The sequence below is a fragment of the Protopterus annectens genome, chromosome 2.part0, assembly GCF_019279795.1.
Source record: "Protopterus annectens isolate FY-2018-M chromosome 2.part0, PAN1.0, whole genome shotgun sequence".
In the NCBI taxonomy this organism is placed as follows: domain Eukaryota; kingdom Metazoa; phylum Chordata; order Ceratodontiformes; family Protopteridae; genus Protopterus; species Protopterus annectens.
The window spans coordinates 1,725,565,619-1,725,574,044 of NC_056728.1; positions in this window are offsets into that span (position 1 = coordinate 1,725,565,619).

Genomic DNA, 8,426 nt, shown 5'->3' on the forward strand with positions numbered 1-8,426 from the left:
TGAACTATTTACAGGCTGCCTGTGTCCCTTAGCAATATAGGTGCCAAACCAGGGATGAATTTCTTGTTCCCTATCCAATTGCCCAAGTTACACTTGAATTAGGATAGGGAGGAGCACTGCTTCATATGGATGGGGAGCCTGTTCCAGAGATGGGGTAGTCTCTGGGATACATACCTGTCTCTCTAGTAGGCTCTATTTATATCACAGGCAAGGTTTAAAACTTTAGAACAGATAATTCTGTTGTTGTCTGTTTTGCAGATATGCAGGAGGAACCATTAGAGTGGGGTTTGACAATGCCCTGTATGCCAGGTATAGATCTCCCTTCACCATCCTAAAGAAGATAGAATACAGGGATAACGCCTTGAGGAGGTCTGCATAGGACATGCTACTTAAACCCTGTATTCTTTTAGTGAAGAAACTCTGTGGAAGTTCCAATTGTTAGATATGCCTGGTTAGGTACATACCAGAGGGGGAATTGTACTCAATGATAGGTCTGATGAATGTCTAATAAAGTGGAACAATTACCTCTTTGGACCTAGAGGCCATACCTTTGTTTATAATTTGAGCAATATAGAATGATTTCCTCACTGCTGTAGATACATGATGGTCAAAGGCTAGATTATTGTCTATGTGTGTCCCTATGTCCCTGACTACTGGGTCAACTCTGAGGGATGTGTTGTCAATATGATAGTTACCAGGGGTGTATGACTTCCCGAAGGATACTATTATGCATTACTTGGCATTTAGTTTAAGTCCATGGCTCTGACTCCAGTTGTCTGTGTCAGCCCATCCTGGAGAACATTTGTTTTGGTGTAAGATTCAATGACAGCTCCTAATTTGCAATCATACGCAAATTTAGTCAGCCAGAGACCACTGACATTGGCCTTCACTTTAGAGAAGTAAATGCCAAAAAGGAGCAGTTCCAGGACTTATCCCTGAGGGACTCATCTTGTGACTGGCCTCTTTGTATAGGTGGACTCCCGAATTCTGCCTTCCTTGATCCTATCTGTGAGTCAGTTGGCTATCCAATGGGTGAAATAAGGGTTTGTACCTAATCTCTTGAGTTTGTTAACAATGCCGAGTGGAGTATTGTATTAAATGTTTTGGCCAGATCAAGGTAGGCAGTGTGAATCATTTTTGCCCTCATCCATTCCTTTGGTGACATTTTCAAAGAAATCCACCAGGATGAGTAAGCATGACCTGCCCTTGACGAAACCAAATAGGGCTGGCTCCAGTGTCTGGAGGTTTACTATATCATTATTGATCATTTCTATGATAATTCTTTCCATGGCTTAGCATATGAGACTAGTAAGACTTATGGGTCTGTAGATGGCCCACCTTTGGGCAGAGGGATGACTGCTGCTGTTCTGCATTTATGGGACAGAAAGCCTGTTTGGAGGCTACAGTTAAGCAGCAATTCAAGAAAACCTGATAAGCCATGTTTCATGCTATGTAGAAGGCATCCTGGGATATTGCCTGTGCCCCTTGATGCAGTGTTCTTGGCATTAGAGAGAGCATTAAGGACCTGTTCCTAGTGACAGCAGGGGGATTTATATTTGAAGGTATTTCTTGAGGGAAGTTGAGGGAGAGAGAGGGGTAAAGTTGGAGTTGAATTTTTCAGCCAGTAGGTTTGCTTTATATTCTGGCTCAGTATAATTGGCTGCATTTACAATGAGTTCTGCACGGAATTGTGTATTGCCTTTGAGGCTGCAGACATAGCTAAAGAATGCCTTGTGGTTGTCCTTGGCCCAGGAGGCCAAATTTACTTCAAATTTGGTTTTGGAAGACTTTCTTTGTCCTCTGAGTTGAGTTGTTTGCTTAGTTTGATGAGAGTGCTTTTATCCTGCTAGGTGCTGCACTTCCTAATTTTTGCCATGATTCTCTTCATTCTGTTATACAGCTATTGATTTTGTGATTCCACCAGAGTGGCTTGTTCTTTGAGTAAGTTCTGTACTTCTTCTGGATGAGTACAGCTGCCTCTGTGCAGCTATTAGCATGCTTGTATAGGGTTTCTATGAACAGTTCTGCATAGACAGTAGTGTCCTCAGGGTTTATAGGTGCTTGAAATGTTGCCAGGTTATTACTTAATAGCAGGAAGTTAGCCTTTAGAGTAGTTTCTGAATATTCCAGGGTTAGCTGAGGGTCCAGGTTTTAATTTTACGTCAAAGGAGACCATTTGTGGTTTGCCCTTACCAGAGAAAACATTAAACTAGGCCATGTGCAGCAGTCTCCCGTATTAGTGAGGACCACATCCAGTATGGTTGCACCCCCCTGGTTGGTGTATTGACAATCTGGTCCAGGGACTTTGCGTTTACAAAATTCAGGAATCTCTGTGCCTGTATTTTTGGTGTTGTATAGGATTCCCAATTAATAGTGGGGTAATTAAAGTTGCTCATGTATATCGTATTGGGTTGGATGGTGAGTGTTTTCAATAATTTTAAATAAATGGTACGGATTTCCTGGGTCATAGAGAGGGACCTATAGCGTGCAAGGAAATTGTACTGGATTTTGCCTGTGGTGATTTGAACATGGAGAAGCTCAAGTGCATTGTCCTGTTTGACCACCCTTGAGGTACATTTATTTTTGATGTAAATCAAGACACCTCTTCCTTTAGTCTCTGTCTGTGTAGTAGGTGGTCTAAATGTGTGGAAGGCATTATAACCTTGCACTGTCAGTGTGCTGTCAATGGCTTTAAACCATGTCTCAGTGACTGTACAGACATCAGCATTCTCTAGGGTGAAGACAGCTTCTAGGAAGTGGAGTTTTTTGTTTAGATTTCTAGCATTGAGCAGTAATACTTTTAGATTTTCTTGATTTTGATTTGCTATGTCAAAGTACTTTCAGTTTGGCATTGCCTAAGAAGGCACTATGGGGGAGACAATGTTTCAGCTAATGTTTGAAAGCCTAGAGGGGAAAGGTGTAGACCATCCCTGGCAAAGCAGTGTGGTCTGTTGACCACCTCTTTCCATGCAGACAAATATTGCACAGGCTAAGAATGACACCAGAAAGTCAATTATTAAAGTCAGTAATCGTTTGTTCATATTGTGGCATCATCCTTGGAGAAGATAAAATGCTGCTCAATGCTAGGCTTATACCAGCCTGGGATACATATTCTGAGAGCTCCATGATGTCTCTCAGCATATAGTCTAGGGAGGCATGTCTCAGTTTATTTACACCCACATGGAGTATGACTGAGTCATACCAATACTGCCATTCTTCTTCAACTCCGCCTACTTTTCTTCTTCTTGAAGCACTAGAGCCCTGAGTAATTCCTTTCTCTTGATTCAACTTCCAGGTCTTCAGCCAGGTCTTGACCTTACAGCCTTCTCTGACCACTGCTTGCAAATGATTGTGGCAACTACTCGTTTATGCTGTGGGCTGACTGTTCCAGTGGAGACGACTTTACCACTCTTGTATGTGATCTTGTGATTGTCTCATTTTCTGAACCATGTGTTGGCTACTGTGAAGAAAATGAAAACACTGTCATCTGTGTTAGCATGTCTGGTAGGAGATTTGTGTATATTCTCAGATTAACTTGTAATGTATGCCAGCATGTCTAATTTTGAAAATGTATATAAGTTTTTTAAATGCTGAGTATTTCCCTTTTCAAACAGAAAGTTTAAAGAATCTGTCAGTGTCTTCATACATTTCTAATTGTGCATGTTTGAGAGGGAGATTCTAAAGTATGGTGGAAAATCAGCTGAACAGTAGGTGTTGTCATTAGAATGATCCTGGTTGCTAGGTGATTATTGGAACAGCTGATTGACAGGAAAAAGAACCTTTTCAAACAGCTGACTGTTATTTTTGTTTAAACAAGACAGTTGAGACTGTTATGCTGTGCAGTTAGTCAAGTAATGAGCAGTTTGTGAAGAGTTACAGTCAGTGGACACCCATGAAAGAGAACTCACCAAAAAAACTGTAAACCTGCCATTGCCTTGCTGTTATGTATTAGATTACATCAGGAACAGTATTCTCTAGTTAGATTAGGAAAGCTTAATTATTAAGATAAGGTTTTTCTAAAATGATGGACTTCTATTCAACAGTTTAATTTTATATTTCTGGTGATTGAACTTTGGTGTTTATTGAGAGTTATTGATTTACATTCTTGTTATCATTTTATTTATGATTAAATGTTTGTTTCATTATTTTACATTGTAACTGGAAATCGGTGTATTCTTTAGAGATTAGCAAGTGCTTATACCTGTTTGATGCTCCCCAGGTCACCTTGAAGGCCTGACTGCTTCTAGTCATAGCTATCATTTATTCTGATATTTAATTTTCATAATTTGACACCCTTTTACAAGGGCATGAAGGCACTCTGATTGGTGGCACCATTACCTTATTATTTTGGGGAAGGGACATAGCTGAAAATCTATGTCAGGCTTTCCAAGAAATGTTTGGATGTGTGAGATCTAAATTTACTTTGAGTGTGAGTGTATCAGAGGTCTTAAACTTGGACATGCTGCACTGAAGTGTGTAGTAAATAGTTACATTAGGGGTGGACAGAAGTATACAGTACATCCCAGATTATTGAGCATGTTCACGTTGTGCTCTTAGGGGAAAATTTTGGAATATTACTCCTGTTTAAGTGACAGTCTCACATTGGAGTCAGCAGTGAGGATTGAACTCCTTAGTTACTGATCTATGAAAGTAAGGGACATCACATTTAATTTGTGGCAGTCCAGTGGGATTTAGCTTGATGTCACAGCTACTATCAAGTCATTTACCAGACTGAAGCCTAGAATAACTCTACTTCTTTATTCCTGTTGCCCCACCCATGAAGACCTAGGCAGTTCTCATATCCTGCTCTGTCTCGATATTTGCATTCAAGTCTCCCATTATCTATACCAATTCATGCTGCCCTGCTTTAACTAGTAGATTCTGCAACTGCTGTCTGACTGTACTCTTTTTTTCACTATTACAACCCTGCTAGGGGCACAGGCTAATATTATGAAAACCGCCCTATCATTAGGCTGGAATCTGATTGCCAGGAGCCAGTCAGTAATTCTGATGGCATCCCTCACTATAATTCCCACAGCATTTCCAACCAGTCATCAAGCTGAGTAGTAGATTCTGGTTCCCAAGCCAAATGGCTTTGATGCACTGCCCTTCCATTTTGTCTCTTGGGTATATAGAATGTCAAGCCTCCTCCATACCATTATGTCATCTACTTCCAGACTGTGTCCTGTCATTGAACCTACATTGAGTGTAAAAATTCTTAGTTCATGTTTGGCAGGTTAATTGGTTTTATGCCCAGCTTTCACTCAATAGAGCTATACCAAGTAATCAAGCTGGGCAGCTGGACATCGCATGGCCAGTAGCTTATTAACCCAGGCCTGAGCTTTATTAGGCTTTATGGCAAGCACACATACATGCCAATAGGGGCACAAACACCCCTCTCACTGTCAGCATTGGTCCCTGGCATTGGTTGGGTCCTCAAACCACACAACTGAATCACCTAGAGCAATATTTTACACCACTAAGCAGCTAGCTCTGCCATGGTGCAATCTGTGATTCATGTTCTCCTATCTTGAGGGTAATCCTTACCACAGTAGATGCCCAAAGTGGGTGGTTTATACAACTCTTCCTCCAATAGGGCATCATGTAGAGACTGTGCTCTTGCCAATGACTCCATTCTTTGGTGAGGTTTAAATGGAAACAATCTACATGTTTTTTGGAGGTGGGAGCAACCCCACAAAGACAAAGAGAGAATGTGCAAACTCCAAACAGGCATTCTCTGCAGGTGAGGATCCAACCTTGTACATTGTATATGGGATGCAAAGACCTGAACCAATATGCCAACTTGTCTCTGTACTTGTATATAATGGAAATAAATAGGTAGGCAGACAGATAGATAAATAGATAGATAAAGACAGACAACCAAATTATGATCAGGTCACCCATCATAACATATGCATTATGTGTTTGAGATATGGTTGCTAAGTGGTGAATTTTGGAATCCAGGTTGAAAACACATAATATTTCAGTGTGATCAGAGATCTGATCAAAACTGTAGAGCAGGGAGAGCTATCTGCTTCATGTACTACTAGTCAGTAAAAAGTGAGATTAAAAAAAAAGTGCAATGCAATGTGAGGGCTTTGAAAGCCTGTAAAGCAGTGGAGTAGTCCCTGTCTAATGGAAGTATTTTAATTCAAAATGCTGCATGCAGTTTAGCCGACAGCAGGCAGTAATGGGAGTTGAAACAAAGCCATTTCATGTCCTGCTGCTGCTGTTTACTGGTCAGCGCTGTCTGTGTTAGTGCTGACTTGGTGTTAACAGTGCATAGGGGGTGCTTAATAATTGTCAAGACCCCTCTAAGCATTGTTAAAATTGTGTTTCACACTAGAGCAGTGCTGAACCAAGATGTAATTTAGCTGTTTTAAGCATAATCATGGCAATCCATGCACTACAGATAGATAAGTTTTTATTTATTTTATTTACACTTTGCTGACCAGGTTAGTCATACTCATTTCAGGGGAGACTCAAGGAGGCATTCATACTGACTACAGGAAATTTGGTAAGGGCACCATGAAACTACCCCTGTTCTTTTCAATAAGTGCTATAGAATCTTTTACATCCATCTGAGCTACTGACAAGTTAGGCAGCCGAAACCTTACCTTAAAGTCTCATCAGAAGGATGGCACACTCAGGAATACAGTAACCTCCTTATGCTGTACTGCAGAGTCATTACAGGAAAAATGGAAAATGACTCCAATTAACTAGACAGACAGAAAGGCATACAGTTAGACAGCTAGACAGATGGATTTAGATGGAGATTTCCATGCATACTCAACAGTATTTTGTGTGTTTTTGGCCCTGCTTGTTTCTCGAGTGTCTTGCTATAGTCACACAAGTCAGTAGAAGGAATCTCATTGTTACTATATGTGTTCATTTAAGGGAACGTTGGTGTTGATTTGATTATTTTCCAGGTGCTGTGTTACACTCAGAGAAGTGGAAGAAAGTAAGTTTTGCATTTATCTTTAAAATTCTCCCTTTTTTGAGTTAGTATGACCTCAAAACTAGTAAACATTTAGACAGAGATTGAGGGTGTGAGAGATTTTCTGCATGAAAGCTTTTGTGAGTGTCACTTAAGTTTTTGAAGTTTTCCATTTTAGAAGTTATAGCTGTGGTTTTCTTGTTTTTATCACCAATGTAGGATGTGATCTTTCAAAGTGAATCATAAAAGATGTGATCATTAAAACACTTGACTGAGTGACCTTCATAGTGTGATGCAAAATAAAATGAATAAGCGTGTATGTTCAGAATTTGAAAATATACAATATATAACCCCCCCCACATTCAGATTAGAATTTAATTTTTATTTTTGAATGATGGATTTGCATATTTCTTTTTTGTTACTTTGACCAGCAGCACTTGATGTGTTCTTTCCGTGGATGATGTTTGAGCCTCATCTAGTTATGTGATTTACTCAAAGTGAAATAAGAAGTAAATGAAGGCCATGGGAATTGAACCTAGATCAAGAGCTTAAGTTAGTGTGCAGAGCATTAACAATTACCCGTACCATATTACTAACTAGTGAAGCACTTATTTTTCTTTAATTAGTAAGCTGAACGCAGTACGACATAAAACTAAAAATGTCAGTGTTATGATAGTCACTACAGTCTTCCCTTTTCTTAGTACCACATATTTTTTCATGTTTCTGATTCCTTTCCCAATGACTTCCTGATCTTACCCCACCAGCCAGGGAATTAACCCATTCATTAACAGGGAGTGAAAGCCCTATGGCCCATTTGTTCCTTTGGGGTGAGAGTTGTATGGATATGGAGTAGGAGCCACCAATCACATGAGAGGGATAGGGTCACCTATCCCACTGTGAGGACTACAACTGCTGCCCATAAAGGGTGCATGTGTGCTGCCAAACAAAGTGATCTTCTCAGAAGCATGGCATTGCTGCAATATAGGCTCAATAGGCTCATTGTTGTGGGCAATGCACCTGCACTCCTGCAGCAAGTCAAGATGTCATCATGAATCCTGAATCAGCTCATGCTATGCTGAGCATTACTTGACTTTCCAGGATTGCATTACACAACACTTTGTCTACTCATCCTTTAGCGCTAAGGAATTGAACATTTCACATAAGTTATTAAAGCCTGATCTCAGAGACTATTGCCTGAATAAGGACCTGATGCTCTTACCATGAGTCACCAACCAGCCATAGTGATTTCACTATTGTATTTTAAAGAGATGTGAACACTACCTGTATTATTTTTTAAATGCAAAATTATGCCTGCATAAAAATGCATTATTATTCCAGTACCATTTTCATCTTGTTTTATCAACATCAGTCAAAGCAGTCAGCTTAACAAAAATGAGCAGTCTGAGTCACACAGATCCAGCTTAACAGGTTAACATCATCTCCTCAGTGGTGAACTTTGATTCACCACAACAAACTTTCTCTTCTGTGA